This window comes from Podarcis liolepis (assembly GCF_965112155.1).
Source record: "Podarcis liolepis genome assembly, chromosome: 6".
In the NCBI taxonomy this organism is placed as follows: domain Eukaryota; kingdom Metazoa; phylum Chordata; class Lepidosauria; order Squamata; family Lacertidae; genus Podarcis; species Podarcis liolepis.
Genome location: NC_139559.1, coordinates 90,949,104 through 90,968,735, shown reverse-complemented (window position 1 = coordinate 90,968,735; position 19,632 = coordinate 90,949,104).

Here is a 19,632-nt window from a genome sequence, read left to right as displayed (position 1 = left end):
GGAAACAGAAGGCTTTTTATCCCAGGACAAGAAATCAGCCCTCAAAAACTTAACCGGCAGAAAATATTTTTTTGAAAAAATCCCTACGCCCCGGGGTCACAATTTCCGCAAAAATCTGACTTTTGGCAATTCACTCAAAAATAGTGCCAAAAGCTTGAAAATGCTCTCCTGAAAGGTTTGGCACTCGAAACAGAAGGCTTTTTATCCCAGGACAAGAAATCAGCCCTCAAAAACTTAACCGGCAGAAAATATTTTTTTGAAAAAATCCCTAAGCCCCGGGGTCACAATTTCCGCAAAAATCTGACTTTTGGCAATTCACTCAAAAATAGTGCCAAAAGCTTGAAAATGCTCTCCTGAAAGGTTTGGCACTCGAAACAGAAGGCTTTTTATCCCAGGACAAGAAATCAGCCCTCAAAAACTTAACCGGCACAAAATATTTTTTTTAAAAAATCCCTAAGCCCCGGGGTCACAATTTCCGCAAAAATCTGACTTTTGGCAATTCACTCAAAAATGGTGCCAAAAGCTTGAAAATGCTCTACTGAAAGGAATGGCACTCGAAACAGAAGGCTTTTTATCCCAGGACAAGAAATCAGCCCTCAAAAACTTAACCGGCAGAAAATATTTTTTTGAAAAAATCCCTAAGCCCCGGGGTCACAATTTCCGCAAAAATCTGACTTTTGGCAATTCACTCAAAAATAGTGCCAAAAGCTTGAAAATGCTCCCCTGAAAGCTTTGGCGATGGAAAAAGAAGGCTTTTTATCCCAGGACAAGAAACCAGCCCTCAAAAACTTAACCGGCAGAAAATATTTTTTTAAAAAAATCCCTAAGCCCCGGGGTCACAATTTCCGCAAAAATCTGACTTTTGGCAATTCACTCAAAAATAGTGCCAAAAGCTTGAAAATGCTCCCCTGAAAGCTTTGGCGATGGAAACAGAAGGCTTTTTATCCCAGGACAAGAAACCAGCCCTCAAAAACTTAACCGGCAGAAAATATTTTTTTGAAAAAACCCCTAAGCCCCGGGGAAACAACTTCAGGAAAAATCTGACTTTTGGCAATTCACTCAAAAATGGTGCCAATCAGCCCTCAAAAACTTAACCGGCAGAAAATATTTTTTTGAAAAAATCCCTAAGCCCCGGGGTCACAATTTCCGCAAAAATCTGACTTTTGGCAATTCACTCAAGAATGGTGCCAAAAGCTTGAAAATGCTCCCCTGAAAGCTTTGGCGATGGAAACAGAAGGCTTTTTATCCCAGGACAAGAAATCAGCCCTCAAGAACTTAACCGGCAGAAAATATTTTTTTGAAAAAATCCCTAAGCCCCGGGGTCACAATTTCCGCAAAAATCTGACTTTTGGCAATTCACTCAAAAATGGTGCCAAAAGCTTGAAAATGCTCTCCTGAAAGGTTTGGCACTCTAAACAGAAGGCTTTTTATCCCAGGACAAGAAATCAGCCCTCAAAAACTTAACCGGCAGAAAATATTTTTTTGAAAAAATCCCTAAGCCCCGGGGAAACAACTTCAGGAAAAATCTGACTTTTGGCAATTCACTCAAAAATGGTGCCAATCAGCCCTCAAAAACTTAACCGGCAGAAAATATTTTTTTGAAAAAATCCCTAAGCCCCGGGGTCACAATTTCCGCAAAAATCTGACTTTTGGCAATTCACTCAAAAATGGTGCCAAAAGCTTGAAAATGCTCTCCTGAAAGGTTTGGCACTCGAAACAGAAGGCTTTTTATCCCAGGACAAGAAATCAGCCCTCAAAAACTTAACCGGCAGAAAATATTTTTTTGAAAAAATCCCTAAGCCCCGGGGTCACAATTTCCGCAAAAATCTGACTTTTGGCAATTCACTCAAAAATGGTGCCAAAAGCTTGAAAATGCTCTCCTGAAAGGTTTGGCACTCTAAACAGAAGGCTTTTTATCCCAGGACAAGAAATCAGCCCTCAAAAACTTAACCGGCAGTAAATATTTTTTTGAAAAAATCCCTAAACCCCGGGGAAACAACTTCAGGAAAAATCTGACTTTTGGCAATTCACTCAAAAATGGTGCCAATCAGCCCTCAAAAACTTAACCGGCAGAAAATATTTTTTTGAAAAAATCCCTAAGCCCCGGGGTCACAATTTCCGCAAAAATCTGACTTTTGGCAATTCACTCAAGAATGGTGCCAAAAGCTTGAAAATGCTCCCCTGAAAGCTTTGGCGATGGAAACAGAAGGCTTTTTATCCCAGGACAAGAAATCAGCCCTCAAGAACTTAACCGGCAGAAAATATTTTTTTGAAAAACTCCCTAAGCCCCGGGGTCACAATTTCCGCAAAAATCTGACTTTTGGCAATTCACTCAAAAATGGTGCCAAAAGCTTGAAAATGCTCTACTGAAAGATTTGGCACTCGAAACAGAAGGCTTTTTATCCCAGGACAAGAAAACAGCCCTCAAAAACTTAACCGGCACAAAATATTTTTTTGAAAAAATCCCTAAGCCCCGGGGTCACAATTTCCGCAAAAATCTGACTTTTGGCAATTCACTCAAAAATGGTGCCAAAAGCTTGAAAATGCTCTCCTGAAAGGTTTGGCACTCGAAACAGAAGGCTTTTTATCCCAGGACAAGAAATCAGCCCTCAAAAACTTAACCGGCAGAAAATATTTTTTTGAAGAAATCCCTAAGCCCCGGGGTCACAATTTCCGCAAAAATCTGACTTTTGGCAATTCACTCAAAAATAGTGCCAAAAGCTTGAAAATGCTCTCCTGAAAGGTTTGGCACTCGAAACAGAAGGCTTTTTATCCCAGGACAAGAAATCAGCCCTCAAAAACTTAACCGGCAGAAAATATTTTTTTGAAAAAATCCCTAAGCCCCGGGGTCACAATTTCCGCAAAAATCTGACTTTTGGCAATTCACTCAAAAATAGTGCCAAAAGCTAGAAAATGCTCTCCTGAAAGGTTTGGCACTCGAAACAGAAGGCTTTTTATCCCAGGACAAGAAATCAGCCCTCAAAAACTTAACCGGCAGAAAATATTTTTTTGAAAAAATCCCTAAGCCCCGGGGTCACAATTTCCGCAAGAATCTGACTTTTGGCAATTCACTCAAAAATGGTGCCAAAAGCTTGAAAATGCTCCCCTGAAAGCTTTGGCGATGGAAACAGAAGGCTTTTTATCCCAGGACAAGAAATCAGCCCTCAAAAACTTAACCGGCAGAAAATATTTTTTTGAAAAAATCCCTAAGCCCCGGGGTCACAATTTCGGCAAAAATCTGACTTTTGGCAATTCACTCAAAAATGGTGCCAAAAGCTTGAAAATGCTGTACTGAAAGGTTTGGCACTCGAAACAGAAGGCTTTTTATCCCAGGACAAGAAATCAGCCCTCAAAACCTAACCGGCACAAAATATTTTTTTGAAAAAATCCCTAAGCCCCGGGGTCACAATTTCCGCAAAAATCTGACTTTTGGCAATTCACTCAAAAATAGTGCCAAAAGCTTGAAAATGCTCCCCTGAAAGCTTTGGCGATGGAAACAGAAGGCTTTTTATCCCAGGACAAGAAACCAGCCCTCAAAAACTTAACCGGCAGAAAATATTTTTTTGAAAAAATCCCTAAGCCCCGGGGTCACTTTTTCCGCAAAAATCTGACTTTTGGCAATTCACTCAAAAACGGTGCCAAAAGCTTGAAAATGCTCTCCTGAAAGGTTTGTCACTCGAAACAGAAGGCTTTTTATCCCAGGACAAGAAATCAGCCCTCAAGAACTTAACCGGCAGAAAATATTTTTTTGAAAAACTCCCTAAGCCCCGGGGTCACAATTTCCGCAAAAATCTGACTTTTGGCAATTCACTCAAAAATGGTGCCAAAAGCTTGAAAATGCTCTACTGAAAGATTTGGCACTCGAAACAGAAGGCTTTTTATCCCAGGACAAGAAAACAGCCCTCAAAAACTTAACCGGCACAAAATATTTTTTTGAAAAAATCCCTAAGCCCCGGGGTCACAATTTCCGCAAAAATCTGACTTTTGGCAATTCACTCAAAAATGGTGCCAAAAGCTTGAAAATGCTCTCCTGAAAGGTTTGGCACTCGAAACAGAAGGCTTTTTATCCCAGGACAAGAAATCAGCCCTCAAAAACTTAACCGGCAGAAAATATTTTTTTGAAGAAATCCCTAAGCCCCGGGGTCACAATTTCCGCAAAAATCTGACTTTTGGCAATTCACTCAAAAATAGTGCCAAAAGCTTGAAAATGCTCTCCTGAAAGGTTTGGCACTCGAAACAGAAGGCTTTTTATCCCAGGACAAGAAATCAGCCCTCAAAAACTTAACCGGCAGAAAATATTTTTTTGAAAAAATCCCTAAGCCCCGGGGTCACAATTTCCGCAAAAATCTGACTTTTGGCAATTCACTCAAAAATAGTGCCAAAAGCTAGAAAATGCTCTCCTGAAAGGTTTGGCACTCGAAACAGAAGGCTTTTTATCCCAGGACAAGAAATCAGCCCTCAAAAACTTAACCGGCAGAAAATATTTTTTTGAAAAAATCCCTAAGCCCCGGGGTCACAATTTCCGCAAGAATCTGACTTTTGGCAATTCACTCAAAAATGGTGCCAAAAGCTTGAAAATGCTCCCCTGAAAGCTTTGGCGATGGAAACAGAAGGCTTTTTATCCCAGGACAAGAAATCAGCCCTCAAAAACTTAACCGGCAGAAAATATTTTTTTGAAAAAATCCCTAAGCCCCGGGGTCACAATTTCCGCAAAAATCTGACTTTTGGCAATTCACTCAAAAATGGTGCCAAAAGCTTGAAAATGCTGTACTGAAAGGTTTGGCACTCGAAACAGAAGGCTTTTTATCCCAGGACAAGAAATCAGCCCTCAAAACCTAACCGGCACAAAATATTTTTTTGAAAAAATCCCTAAGCCCCGGGGTCACAATTTCCGCAAAAATCTGACTTTTGGCAATTCACTCAAAAATAGTGCCAAAAGCTTGAAAATGCTCCCCTGAAAGCTTTGGCGATGGAAACAGAAGGCTTTTTATCCCAGGACAAGAAACCAGCCCTCAAAAACTTAACCGGCAGAAAATATTTTTTTGAAAAAATCCCTAAGCCCCGGGGTCACAATTTCCGCAAAAATCTGACTTTTGGCAATTCACTCAAAAACGGTGCCAAAAGCTTGAAAATGCTCTCCTGAAAGGTTTGTCACTCGAAACAGAAGGCTTTTTATCCCAGGACAAGAAATCAGCCCTCAAAAACTTAACCGGCAGAAAATATTTTTTTGAAAAAATCCCTAAGCCCCGGGGTCACAATTTCCGCAAAAATCTGACTTTTGGCAATTCACTCAAAAATGGTGCCAAAAGCTTGAAAATGCTCTACTGAAAGGTTTGGCACTCTAAACAGAAGGCTTTTTATCCCAGGACAAGAAATCAGCCCTCAAAAACTTAACCGGCAGAAAATATTTTTTTGAAAAAATCCCTAAACCCCGGGGAAACAACTTCAGGAAAAATCTGACTTTTGGCAATTCACTCAAAAATGGTGCCAATCAGCCCTCAAAAACTTAACCGGCAGAAATTTTTTTTTGAAAAACTCCCTAAGCCCCGGGGTCACAATTTCCGCAAAAATCTGACTTTTGGCAATTCACTCAAAAACGGTGCCAAAAGCTTGAAAATGCTCTCCTGAAAGGTTTGTCACTCGAAACAGAAGGCTTTTTATCCCAGGACAAGAAATCAGCCCTCAAAAACTTAACCGGCAGAAAATATTTTTTTGAAAAAATCCCTAAGCCCCGGGGTCACAATTTCCGCAAAAATCTGACTTTTGGCAATTCACTCAAAAATAGTGCCAAAAGCTGGAAAATGCTCCCCTGAAAGCTTTGGCGATGGAAACAGAAGGCTTTTTATCCCAGGACAAGAAATCAGCCCTCAAGAACTTAACCGGCAGAAAATATTTTTTTGAAAAACTCCCTAAGCCCCGGGGTCACAATTTCCGCAAAAATCTGACTTTTGGCAATTCACTCAAAAATGGTGCCAAAAGCTTGAAAATGCTCTACTGAAAGATTTGGCACTCGAAACAGAAGGCTTTTTATCCCAGGACAAGAAAACAGCCCTCAAAAACTTAACCGGCACAAAATATTTTTTTGAAAAAATCCCTAAGCCCCGGGGTCACAATTTCCGCAAGAATCTGACTTTTGGCAATTCACTCAAAAATGGTGCCAAAAGCTTGAAAATGCTCCCCTGAAAGCTTTGGCGATGGAAACAGAAGGCTTTTTATCCCAGGACAAGAAATCAGCCCTCAAAAACTTAACCGGCAGAAAATATTTTTTTGAAAAAATCCCTAAGCCCCGGGGTCACAATTTCCGCAAAAATCTGACTTTTGGCAATTCACTCAAAAATGGTGCCAAAAGCTTGAAAATGCTGTACTGAAAGGTTTGGCACTCGAAACAGAAGGCTTTTTATCCCAGGACAAGAAATCAGCCCTCAAAACCTAACCGGCACAAAATATTTTTTTGAAAAAATCCCTAAGCCCCGGGGTCACAATTTCCGCAAAAATCTGACTTTTGGCAATTCACTCAAAAATAGTGCCAAAAGCTTGAAAATGCTCCCCTGAAAGCTTTGGCGATGGAAACAGAAGGCTTTTTATCCCAGGACAAGAAACCAGCCCTCAAAAACTTAACCGGCAGAAAATATTTTTTTGAAAAAATCCCTAAGCCCCGGGGTCACAATTTCCGCAAAAATCTGACTTTTGGCAATTCACTCAAAAACGGTGCCAAAAGCTTGAAAATGCTCTCCTGAAAGGTTTGTCACTCGAAACAGAAGGCTTTTTATCCCAGGACAAGAAATCAGCCCTCAAAAACTTAACCGGCAGAAAATATTTTTTTGAAAAAATCCCTAAACCCCGGGGAAACAACTTCAGGAAAAATCTGACTTTTGGCAATTCACTCAAAAATGGTGCCAATCAGCCCTCAAAAACTTAACCGGCAGAAAAATTTTTTTTGAAAAAATCCCTAAGCCCCGGGGTCACAATTTCCGCAAAAATCTGACTTTTGGCAATTCACTCAAGAATGGTGCCAAAAGCTTGAAAATGCTCCCCTGAAAGCTTTGGCGATGGAAACAGAAGGCTTTTTATCCCAGGACAAGAAATCAGCCCTCAAGAACTTAACCGGCAGAAAATATTTTTTTGAAAAACTCCCTAAGCCCCGGGGTCACAATTTCCGCAAAAATCTGACTTTTGGCAATTCACTCAAAAACGGTGCCAAAAGCTTGAAAATGCTCTCCTGAAAGGTTTGTCACTCGAAACAGAAGGCTTTTTATCCCAGGACAAGAAATCAGCCCTCAAAAACTTAACCGGCAGAAAATATTTTTTTGAAAAAATCCCTAAGCCCCGGGGTCACAATTTCCGCAAAAATCTGACTTTTGGCAATTCACTCAAAAATAGTGCCAAAAGCTAGAAAATGCTCTCCTGAAAGGTTTGGCACTCGAAACAGAAGGCTTTTTATCCCAGGACAAGAAATCAGCCCTCAAAAACTTAACCGGCAGAAAATATTTTTTTGAAAAAATCCCTAAGCCCCGGGGTCACAATTTCCGCAAGAATCTGACTTTTGGCAATTCACTCAAAAATGGTGCCAAAAGCTTGAAAATGCTCCCCTGAAAGCTTTGGCGATGGAAACAGAAGGCTTTTTATCCCAGGACAAGAAATCAGCCCTCAAAAACTTAACCGGCAGAAAATATTTTTTTGAAAAAATCCCTAAGCCCCGGGGTCACAATTTCCGCAAAAATCTGACTTTTGGCAATTCACTCAAAAATGGTGCCAAAAGCTTGAAAATGCTGTACTGAAAGGTTTGGCACTCGAAACAGAAGGCTTTTTATCCCAGGACAAGAAATCAGCCCTCAAAACCTAACCGGCACAAAATATTTTTTTGAAAAAATCCCTAAGCCCCGGGGTCACAATTTCCGCAAAAATCTGACTTTTGGCAATTCACTCAAAAATAGTGCCAAAAGCTTGAAAATGCTCCCCTGAAAGCTTTGGCGATGGAAACAGAAGGCTTTTTATCCCAGGACAAGAAACCAGCCCTCAAAAACTTAACCGGCAGAAAATATTTTTTTGAAAAAATCCCTAAGCCCCGGGGTCACAATTTCCGCAAAAATCTGACTTTTGGCAATTCACTCAAAAACGGTGCCAAAAGCTTGAAAATGCTCTCCTGAAAGGTTTGTCACTCGAAACAGAAGGCTTTTTATCCCAGGACAAGAAATCAGCCCTCAAAAACTTAACCGGCAGAAAATATTTTTTTGAAAAAATCCCTAAGCCCCGGGGTCACAATTTCCGCAAAAATCTGACTTTTGGCAATTCACTCAAAAATGGTGCCAAAAGCTTGAAAATGCTCTACTGAAAGGTTTGGCACTCTAAACAGAAGGCTTTTTATCCCAGGACAAGAAATCAGCCCTCAAAAACTTAACCGGCAGAAAATATTTTTTTGAAAAAATCCCTAAACCCCGGGGAAACAACTTCAGGAAAAATCTGACTTTTGGCAATTCACTCAAAAATGGTGCCAATCAGCCCTTAAAAACTTAACCGGCAGAAAATTTTTTTTTGAAAAAATCCCTAAGCCCCGGGGTCACAATTTCCGTAAAAATCTGACTTTTGGCAATTGACTCAAGAATGGTGCCAAAAGCTTGAAAATGCTCCCCTGAAAGCTTTGGCGATGGAAACAGAAGGCTTTTTATCCCAGGACAAGAAATCAGCCCTCAAGAACTTAACCGGCAGAAAATATTTTTTTGAAAAACTCCCTAAGCCCCGGGGTCACAATTTCCGCAAAAATCTGACTTTTGGCAATTCACTCAAAAACGGTGCCAAAAGCTTGAAAATGCTCTCCTGAAAGGTTTGTCACTCGAAACAGAAGGCTTTTTATCCCAGGACAAGAAATCAGCCCTCAAAAACTTAACCGGCAGAAAATATTTTTTTGAAAAAATCCCTAAGCCCCGGGGTCACAATTTCCGCAAAAATCTGACTTTTGGCAATTCACTCAAAAATAGTGCCAAAAGCTAGAAAATGCTCTCCTGAAAGGTTTGGCACTCGAAACAGAAGGCTTTTTATCCCAGGACAAGAAATCAGCCCTCAAAAACTTAACCGGCAGAAAATATTTTTTTGAAAAAATCCCTAAGCCCCGGGGTCACAATTTCCGCAAGAATCTGACTTTTGGCAATTCACTCAAAAATGGTGCCAAAAGCTTGAAAATGCTCCCCTGAAAGCTTTGGCGATGGAAACAGAAGGCTTTTTATCCCAGGACAAGAAATCAGCCCTCAAAAACTTAACCGGCAGAAAATATTTTTTTGAAAAAATCCCTAAGCCCCGGGGTCACAATTTCCGCAAAAATCTGACTTTTGGCAATTCACTCAAAAACGGTGCCAAAAGCTTGAAAATGCTGTACTGAAAGGTTTGGCACTCGAAACAGAAGGCTTTTTATCCCAGGACAAGAAATCAGCCCTCAAAAACCTAACCGGCACAAAATATTTTTTTGAAAAAATCCCTAAGCCCCGGGGTCACAATTTCCGCAAAAATCTGACTTTTGGCAATTCACTCAAAAATAGTGCCAAAAGCTTGAAAATGCTCCCCTGAAAGCTTTGGCGATGGAAACAGAAGGCTTTTTATCCCAGGACAAGAAATCAGCCCTCAAAAACTTAACCGGCAGAAAATATTTTTTTGAAAAAATCCCTAAACCCCGGGGAAACAACTTCAGGAAAAATCTGACTTTTGGCAATTCACTCAAAAATGGTGCCAATCAGCCCTCAAAAACTTAACCGGCAGAAAAATTTTTTTTGAAAAAATCCCTAAGCCCCGGGGTCACAATTTCCGCAAAAATCTGACTTTTGGCAATTCACTCAAGAATGGTGCCAAAAGCTTGAAAATGCTCCCCTGAAAGCTTTGGCGATGGAAACAGAAGGCTTTTTATCCCAGGACAAGAAATCAGCCCTCAAGAACTTAACCGGCAGAAAATATTTTTTTGAAAAACTCCCTAAGCCCCGGGGTCACAATTTCCGCAAAAATCTGACTTTTGGCAATTCACTCAAAAATGGTGCCAAAAGCTTGAAAATGCTCTACTGAAAGATTTGGCACTCGAAACAGAAGGCTTTTTATCCCAGGACAAGAAAACAGCCCTCAAAAACTTAACCGGCACAAAATATTTTTTTGAAAAAATCCCTAAGCCCCGGGGTCACAATTTCCGCAAAAATCTGACTTTTGGCAATTCACTCAAAAATGGTGCCAAAAGCTTGAAAATGCTCTCCTGAAAGGTTTGGCACTCGAAACAGAAGGCTTTTTATCCCAGGACAAGAAATCAGCCCTCAAAAACTTAACCGGCAGAAAATATTTTTTTGAAAAAATCCCTAAGCCCCGGGGTCACAATTTCCGCAAAAATCTGACTTTTGGCAATTCACTCAAAAATGGTGCCAAAAGCTTGAAAATGCTCTCCTGAAAGGTTTGGCACTCGAAACAGAAGGCTTTTTATCCCAGGACAAGAAATCAGCCCTCAAAAACTTAACCGGCAGAAAATATTTTTTTGAAAAAATCCCTAAGCCCCGGGGTCACAATTTCCGCAAAAATCTGACTTTTGGCAATTCACTCAAAAATAGTGCCAAAAGCTTGAAAATGCTCTCCTGAAAGGTTTGGCACTCGAAACAGAAGGCTTTTTATCCCAGGACAAGAAATCAGCCCTCAAAAACTTAACCGGCAGAAAATATTTTTTTGAAAAAATCCCTAAGCCCCGGGGTCACAATTTCCGCAAAAATATGACTTTTGGCAATTCACTCAAAAATAGTGCCAAAAGCTTGAAAATGCTCCCCTGAAAGCTTTGGCGATGGAAACAGAAGGCTTTTTATCCCAGGACAAGAAATCAGCCCTCAAAAACTTAACCGGCAGAAAATATTTTTTTGAAAAAATCCCTAAGCCCCGGGGTCACAATTTCCGCAAAAATCTGACTTTTGGCAATTCACTCAAAAATGGTGCCAAAAGCTTGAAAATGCTGTACTGAAAGGCTTGGCACTCGAAACAGAAGGCTTTTTATCCCAGGACAAGAAATCAGCCCTCAAAACCTAACCGGCACAAAATATTTTTTTGAAAAAATCCCTAAGCCCCGGGGTCACAATTTCCGCAAAAATCTGACTTTTGGCAATTCACTCAAAAATAGTGCCAAAAGCTTGAAAATGCTCCCCTGAAAGCTTTGGCGATGGAAACAGAAGGCTTTTTATCCCAGGACAAGAAACCAGCCCTCAAAAACTTAACCGGCAGAAAATATTTTTTTGAAAAAATCCCTAAGCCCCGGGGTCACAATTTCCGCAAAAATCTGACTTTTGGCAATTCACTCAAAAACGGTGCCAAAAGCTTGAAAATGCTCTCCTGAAAGGTTTGTCACTCGAAACAGAAGGCTTTTTATCCCAGGACAAGAAATCAGCCCTCAAAAACTTAACCGGCAGAAAAATTTTTTTTGAAAAAATCCCTAAGCCCCGCGGTCACAATTTCCGCAAAAATCTGACTTTTGGCAATTCACTCAAAAATAGTGCCAAAAGCTGGAAAATGCTCTCCTGAAAGGTTTGGCACTCGAAACAGAAGGCTTTTTATCCCAGGACAAGAAATCAGCCCTCAAAAACTTAACCGGCAGAAAATATTTTTTTGAAAAAATCCCTAAGCCCCGGGGTCACAATTTCCGCAAAAATCTGACTTTTGGCAATTCACTCAAAAATGGTGCCAAAAGCTTGAAAATGCTCTACTGAAAGGAATGGCACTCGAAACAGAAGGCTTTTTATCCCAGGACAAGAAATCAGCCCTCAAAAACTTAACCGGCAGAAAATATTTTTTTGAAAAAATCCCTAAGCCCCGGGGTCACAATTTCCGCAAAAATCTGACTTTTGGCAATTCACTCAAAAATTGTGCCAAAAGCTAGAAAATGCTCTCCTGAAAGGTTTGGCACTCGAAACAGAAGGCTTTTTATCCCAGGACAAGAAATCAGCCCTCAAAAACTTAACCGGCAGAAAATATTTTTTTGAAAAAATCCCTAAGCCCCGGGGTCACAATTTCCGCAAAAATCTGACTTTTGGCAATTCACTCAAAAATGGTGCCAAAAGCTTGAAAATGCTCTCCTGAAAGGTTTGGCACTCGAAACAGAAGGCTTTTTATCCCAGGACAAGAAATCAGCCCTCAAAAACTTAACCGGCAGAAAATATTTTTTTGAAAAAATCCCTAAGCCCCGGGGTCACAATTTCCGCAAGAATCTGACTTTTGGCAATTCACTCAAAAATGGTGCCAAAAGCTTGAAAATGCTCTACTGAAAAGTTTGGCACTCGAAACAGAAGGCTTTTGATCCCAGGACAAGAAATCAGCCCTCAAAAACTTAACCGGCAGAAAATATTTTTTTGAAAAAATCCCTAAGCCCCGGGGTCACAATTTCGGCAAAAATCTGACTTTTGGCAATTCACTCAAGAATGGTGCCAAAAGCTTGAAAATGCTCCCCTGAAAGCTTTGGCGATGGAAACAGAAGGCTTTTTATCCCAGGACAAGAAATCAGCCCTCAAGAACTTAACCGGCAGAAAATATTTTTTTGAAAAAATCCCTAAACCCCGGGGAAACAACTTCAGGAAAAATCTGACTTTTGGCAATTCACTCAAAAATGGTGCCAATCAGCCCTCAAAAACTTAACCGGCAGAAAATATTTTTTTGAAAAAATCCCTAAGCCCCGGGGTCACAATTTCCGCAAAAATCTGACTTTTGGCAATTCACTCAAGAATGGTGCCAAAAGCTTGAAAATGCTCCCCTGAAAGCTTTGGCGATGGAAACAGAAGGCTTTTTATCCCAGGACAAGAAATCAGCCCTCAAGAACTTAACCGGCAGAAAATATTTTTTTGAAAAAATCCCTAAGCCCCGGGGTCACAATTTCCGCAAAAATCTGACTTTTGGCAATTCACTCAAAAATGGTGCCAAAAGCTTGAAAATGCTCTACTGAAAGATTTGGCACTCGAAACAGAAGGCTTTTTATCCCAGGACAAGAAATCAGCCCTCAAAAACTTAACCGGCACAAAATATTTTTTTGAAAAAATCCCTAAGCCCCGGGGTCACAATTTCCGCAAAAATCTGACTTTTGGCAATTCACTCAAAAATGGTGCCAAAAGCTTGAAAATGCTCTCCTGAAAGGTTTGGCACTCGAAACAGAAGGCTTTTTATCCCAGGACAAGAAATCAGCCCTCAAAAACTGAACCGGCAGAAAATATTTTTTTGAAAAAATCCCTAAGCCCCGGGGTCACAATTTCCGCAAAAATCTGACTTTTGGCAATTCACTCAAAAATAGTGCCAAAAGCTTGAAAATGCTCTCCTGAAAGGTTTGGCACTCGAAACAGAAGGCTTTTTATCCCAGGACAAGAAATCAGCCCTCAAAAACTTAACCGGCAGAAAATATTTTTTTGAAAAAATCCCTAAGCCCCGGGGTCACAATTTCCGCAAAAATCTGACTTTTGGCAATTCACTCAAAAATAGTGCCAAAAGCTTGAAAATGCTCTCCTGAAAGGTTTGGCACTCGAAACAGAAGGCTTTTTATCCCAGGACAAGAAATCAGCCCTCAAAAACTTAACCGGCAGAAAATATTTTTTTGAAAAAATCCCTAAGCCCCGGGGTCACAATTTCCGCAAAAATCTGACTTTTGGCAATTCACTCAAAAATAGTGCCAAAAGCTTGAAAATGCTCTCCTGAAAGGTTTGGCACTCGAAACAGAAGGCTTTTTATCCCAGGACAAGAAATCAGCCCTCAAAAACTTAACCGGCAGAAAATATTTTTTTGAAAAAATCCCTAAGCCCCGGGGTCACAATTTCCGCAAAAATCTGACTTTTGGCAATTCACTCAAAAACGGTGCCAAAAGCTTGAAAATGCTGTACTGAAAGGTTTGGCACTCGAAACAGAAGGCTTTTTATCCCAGGACAAGAAATCAGCCCTCAAAAACCTAACCGGCACAAAATATTTTTTTGAAAAAATCCCTAAGCCCCGGGGTCACAATTTCCGCAAAAATCTGACTTTTGGCAATTCACTCAAAAATAGTGCCAAAAGCTTGAAAATGCTCCCCTGAAAGCTTTGGCGATGGAAACAGAAGGCTTTTTATCCCAGGACAAGAAATCAGCCCTCAAAAACTTAACCGGCAGAAAATATTTTTTTGAAAAAATCCCTAAACCCCGGGGAAACAACTTCAGGAAAAATCTGACTTTTGGCAATTCACTCAAAAATGGTGCCAATCAGCCCTCAAAAACTTAACCGGCAGAAAAAATTTTTTTGAAAAAATCCCTAAGCCCCGGGGTCACAATTTCCGCAAAAATCTGACTTTTGGCAATTCACTCAAGAATGGTGCCAAAAGCTTGAAAATGCTCCCCTGAAAGCTTTGGCGATGGAAACAGAAGGCTTTTTATCCCAGGACAAGAAATCAGCCCTCAAGAACTTAACCGGCAGAAAATATTTTTTTGAAAAACTCCCTAAGCCCCGGGGTCACAATTTCCGCAAAAATCTGACTTTTGGCAATTCACTCAAAAATGGTGCCAAAAGCTTGAAAATGCTCTCCTGAAAGGTTTGGCACTCGAAACAGAAGGCTTTTTATCCCAGGACAAGAAATCAGCCCTCAAAAACTTAACCGGCACAAAATATTTTTTTGAAAAAATCCCTAAGCCCCGGGGTCACAATTTCCGCAAAAATCTGACTTTTGGCAATTCACTCAAAAATGGTGCCAAAAGCTTGAAAATGCTCTCCTGAAAGGTTTGGCACTCGAAACAGAAGGCTTTTTATCCCAGGACAAGAAATCAGCCCTCAAAAACTTAACCGGCAGAAAATATTTTTTTGAAAAAATCCCTAAGCCCCGGGGTCACAATTTCCGCAAAAATCTGACTTTTGGCAATTCACTCAAAAATAGTGCCAAAAGCTTGAAAATGCTCTCCTGAAAGGTTTGGCACTCGAAACAGAAGGCTTTTTATCCCAGGACAAGAAATCAGCCCTCAAAAACTTAACCGGCAGAAAATATTTTTTTGAAAAAATCCCTAAGCCCCGGGGTCACAATTTCCGCAAAAATCTGACTTTTGGCAATTCACTCAAAAATAGTGCCAAAAGCTTGAAAATGCTCTCCTGAAAGGTTTGGCACTCGAAACAGAAGGCTTTTTATCCCAGGACAAGAAATCAGCCCTCAAAAACTTAACCGGCAGAAAATATTTTTTTGAAAAAATCCCTAAGCCCCGGGGTCACAATTTCCGCAAAAATCTGACTTTTGGCAATTCACTCAAAAACGGTGCCAAAAGCTTGAAAATGCTCTCCTGAAAGGTTTGTCACTCGAAACAGAAGGCTTTTTATCCCAGGACAAGAAATCAGCCCTCAAAAACTTAACCGGCAGAAAAATTTTTTTTGAAAAAATCCCTAAGCCCCGCGGTCACAATTTCCGCAAAAATCTGACTTTTGGCAATTCACTCAAAAATTGTGCCAAAAGCTAGAAAATGCTCTCCTGAAAGGTTTGGCACTCGAAACAGAAGGCTTTTTATCCCAGGACAAGAAATCAGCCCTCAAAAACTTAACCGGCAGAAAATATTTTTTTGAAAAAATCCCTAAGCCCCGGGGTCACAATTTCCGCAAAAATCTGACTTTTGGCAATTCACTCAAAAATGGTGCCAAAAGCTTGAAAATGCTCTACTGAAAGGAATGGCACTCGAAACAGAAGGCTTTTTATCCCAGGACAAGAAATCAGCCCTCAAAAACTTAACCGGCAGAAAATATTTTTTTGAAAAAATCCCTAAGCCCCGGGGTCACAATTTCCGCAAAAATCTGACTTTTGGCAATTCACTCAAAAATTGTGCCAAAAGCTAGAAAATGCTCTCCTGAAAGGTTTGGCACTCGAAACAGAAGGCTTTTTATCCCAGGACAAGAAATCAGCCCTCAAAAACTTAACCGGCAGAAAATATTTTTTTGAAAAAATCCCTAAGCCCCGGGGTCACAATTTCCGCAAAAATCTGACTTTTGGCAATTCACTCAAAAATGGTGCCAAAAGCTTGAAAATGCTCTCCTGAAAGCTTTGGCGATGGAAACAGAAGGCTTTTTATCCCAGGACAAGAAATCAGCCCTCAAAAACTTAACCGGCAGAAAATATTTTTTTGAAAAAATCCCTAAGCCCCGGGGTCACAATTTCCGCAAGAATCTGACTTTTGGCAATTCACTCAAAAATGGTGCCAAAAGCTTGAAAATGCTCTACTGAAAAGTTTGGCACTCGAAACAGAAGGCTTTTGATCCCAGGACAAGAAATCAGCCCTCAAAAACTTAACCGGCAGAAAATATTTTTTTGAAAAAATCCCTAAGCCCCGGGGTCACAATTTCCGCAAAAATCTGACTTTTGGCAATTCACTCAAAAATAGTGCCAAAAGCTTGAAAATGCTCCCCTGAAAGCTTTGGCGATGGAAACAGAAGGCTTTTTATCCCAGGACAAGAAATCAGCCCTCAAGAACTTAACCGGCAGAAAATATTTTTTTGAAAAAATCCCTAAACCCCGGGGAAACAACTTCAGGAAAAATCTGACTTTTGGCAATTCACTCAAAAATGGTGCCAATCAGCCCTCAAAAACTTAACCGGCAGAAAATATTTTTTTGAAAAAATCCCTAAGCCCCGGGGTCACAATTTCCGCAAAAATCTGACTTTTGGCAATTCACTCAAGAATGGTGCCAAAAGCTTGAAAATGCTCCCCTGAAAGCTTTGGCGATGGAAACAGAAGGCTTTTTATCCCAGGACAAGAAATCAGCCCTCAAGAACTTAACCGGCAGAAAATATTTTTTTGAAAAAATCCCTAAGCCCCGGGGTCACAATTTCCGCAAAAATCTGACTTTTGGCAATTCACTCAAAAATGGTGCCAAAAGCTTGAAAATGCTCTACTGAAAGATTTGGCACTCGAAACAGAAGGCTTTTTATCCCAGGACAAGAAATCAGCCCTCAAAAACTTAACCGGCACAAAATATTTTTTTGAAAAAATCCCTAAGCCCCGGGGTCACAATTTCCGCAAAAATCTGACTTTTGGCAATTCACTCAAAAATGGTGCCAAAAGCTTGAAAATGCTCTCCTGAAAGGTTTGGCACTCGAAACAGAAGGCTTTTTATCCCAGGACAAGAAATCAGCCCTCAAAAACTGAACCGGCAGAAAATATTTTTTTGAAAAAATCCCTAAGCCCCGGGGTCACAATTTCCGCAAAAATCTGACTTTTGGCAATTCACTCAAAAATAGTGCCAAAAGCTTGAAAATGCTCTCCTGAAAGGTTTGGCACTCGAAACAGAAGGCTTTTTATCCCAGGACAAGAAATCAGCCCTCAAAAACTTAACCGGCAGAAAATATTTTTTTGAAAAAATCCCTAAGCCCCGGGGTCACAATTTCCGCAAAAATCTGACTTTTGGCAATTCACTCAAAAATAGTGCCAAAAGCTTGAAAATGCTCTCCTGAAAGGTTTGGCACTCGAAACAGAAGGCTTTTTATCCCAGGACAAGAAATCAGCCCTCAAAAACTTAACCGGCAGAAAATATTTTTTTGAAAAAATCCCTAAGCCCCGGGGTCACAATTTCCGCAAAAATCTGACTTTTGGCAATTCACTCAAAAATAGTGCCAAAAGCTTGAAAATGCTCCCCTGAAAGCTTTGGCGATGGAAACAGAAGGCTTTTTATCCCAGGACAAGAAATCAGCCCTCAAAAACTTAACCGGCAGAAAATATTTTTTTGAAAAAATCCCTAAGCCCCGGGGTCACAATTTCCGCAAAAATCTGACTTTTGGCAATTCACTCAAAAATGGTGCCAAAAGCTTGAAAATGCTGTATTGAAAGGCTTGGCACTCGAAACAGAAGGCTTTTTATCCCAGGACAAGAAATCAGCCCTCAAAACCTAACTGGCACAAAATATTTTTTTGAAAAAATCCCTAAGCCCCGGGGTCACAATTTCCGCAAAAATCTGACTTTTGGCAATTCACTCAAAAATAGTGCCAAAAGCTTGAAAATGCTCCCCTGAAAGCTTTGGCGATGGAAACAGAAGGCTTTTTATCCCAGGACAAGAAACCAGCCCTCAAAAACTTAACCGGCAGAAAATATTTTTTTGAAAAAATCCCTAAGCCCCGGGGTCACAATTTCAGCAAAAATCTGACTTTTGGCAATTCACTCAAAAATAGTGCCAAAAGCTGGAAAATGCTCTCCTGAAAGGTTTGTCACTCGAAACAGAAGGCTTTTTATCCCAGGACAAGAAATCAGCCCTCAAAAACTTAACCGGCAGAAAATATTTTTTTGAAAAAATCCCTAAGCCCCGGGGTCACAATTTCCGCAAAAATCTGACTTTTGGCAATTCACTCAAAAATGGTGCCAAAAGCTTGAAAGTGCTCCCCTGAAAGCTTTGGCGATGGAAACAGAAGGCTTTTTATCCCAGGAGAAGAAATCAGCCCTCAAAAACTTAACCGGCAGAAAATATTTTTTTGAAAAAATCCCTAAGCCCCGGGGTCACAATTTCCGCAAAAATCTGACTTTTGGCAATTCACTCAAAAATGGTGCCAAAAGCTAGAAAATGCTCTCCTGAAAGGTTTGGCACTCGAAACAGAAGGCTTTTTATCCCAGGACAAGAAATCAGCCCTCAAAAACTTAACCGGCAGAAAATATTTTTTTGAAAAAATCCCTAAGCCCCGGGGTCACAATTTCCGCAAAAATCTGACTTTTGGCAATTCACTCAAAAATGGTGCCAAAAGCTTGAAAATGCTCTCCTGAAAGGTTTGGCACTCGAAACAGAAGGCTTTTTATCCCAGGACAAGAAATCAGCCCTCAAAAACTTAACCGGCAGAAAATATTTTTTTGAAAAAATCCCTAAGCCCCGGGGTCACAATTTCCGCAAGAATCTGACTTTTGGCAATTCACTCAAAAATGGTGCCAAAAGCTTGAAAATGCTCTACTGAAAAGTTTGGCACTCGAAACAGAAGGCTTTTTATCCCAGGACAAGAAATCAGCCCTCAAAAACTTAACCGGCAGAAAATATTTTTTTGAAAAAATCCCTAAGCCCCGGGGTCACAATTTCGGCAAAAATCTGACTTTTGGCAATTCACTCAAGAATGGTGCCAAAAGCTTGAAAATGCTCCCCTGAAAGCTTTGGCGATGGAAACAGAAGGCTTTTTATCCCAGGACAAGAAATCAGCCCTCAAGAACTTAACCGGCAGAAATTTTTTTTTTGAAAAAATCCCTAAACCCCGGGGAAACAACTTCAGGAAAAATCTGACTTTTGGCAATTCACTCAAAAATGGTGCCAATCAGCCCTCAAAAACTTAACCGGCAGAAAATATTTTTTTGAAAAAATCCCTAAGCCCCGGGGTCACAATTTCCGCAAAAATCTGACTTTTGGCAATTCACTCAAGAATGGTGCCAAAAGCTTGAAAATGCTCCCCTGAAAGCTTTGGCGATGGAAACAGAAGGCTTTTTATCCCAGGACAAGAAATCAGCCCTCAAGAACTTAACCGGCAGAAAATATTTTTTTGAAAAAATCCCTAAGCCCCGGGGTCACAATTTCCGCAAAAATCTGACTTTTGGCAATTCACTCAAAAATGGTGCCAAAAGCTTGAAAATGCTCTACTGAAAGATTTGGCACTCGAAACAGAAGGCTTTTTATCCCAGGACAAGAAATCAGCCCTCAAAAA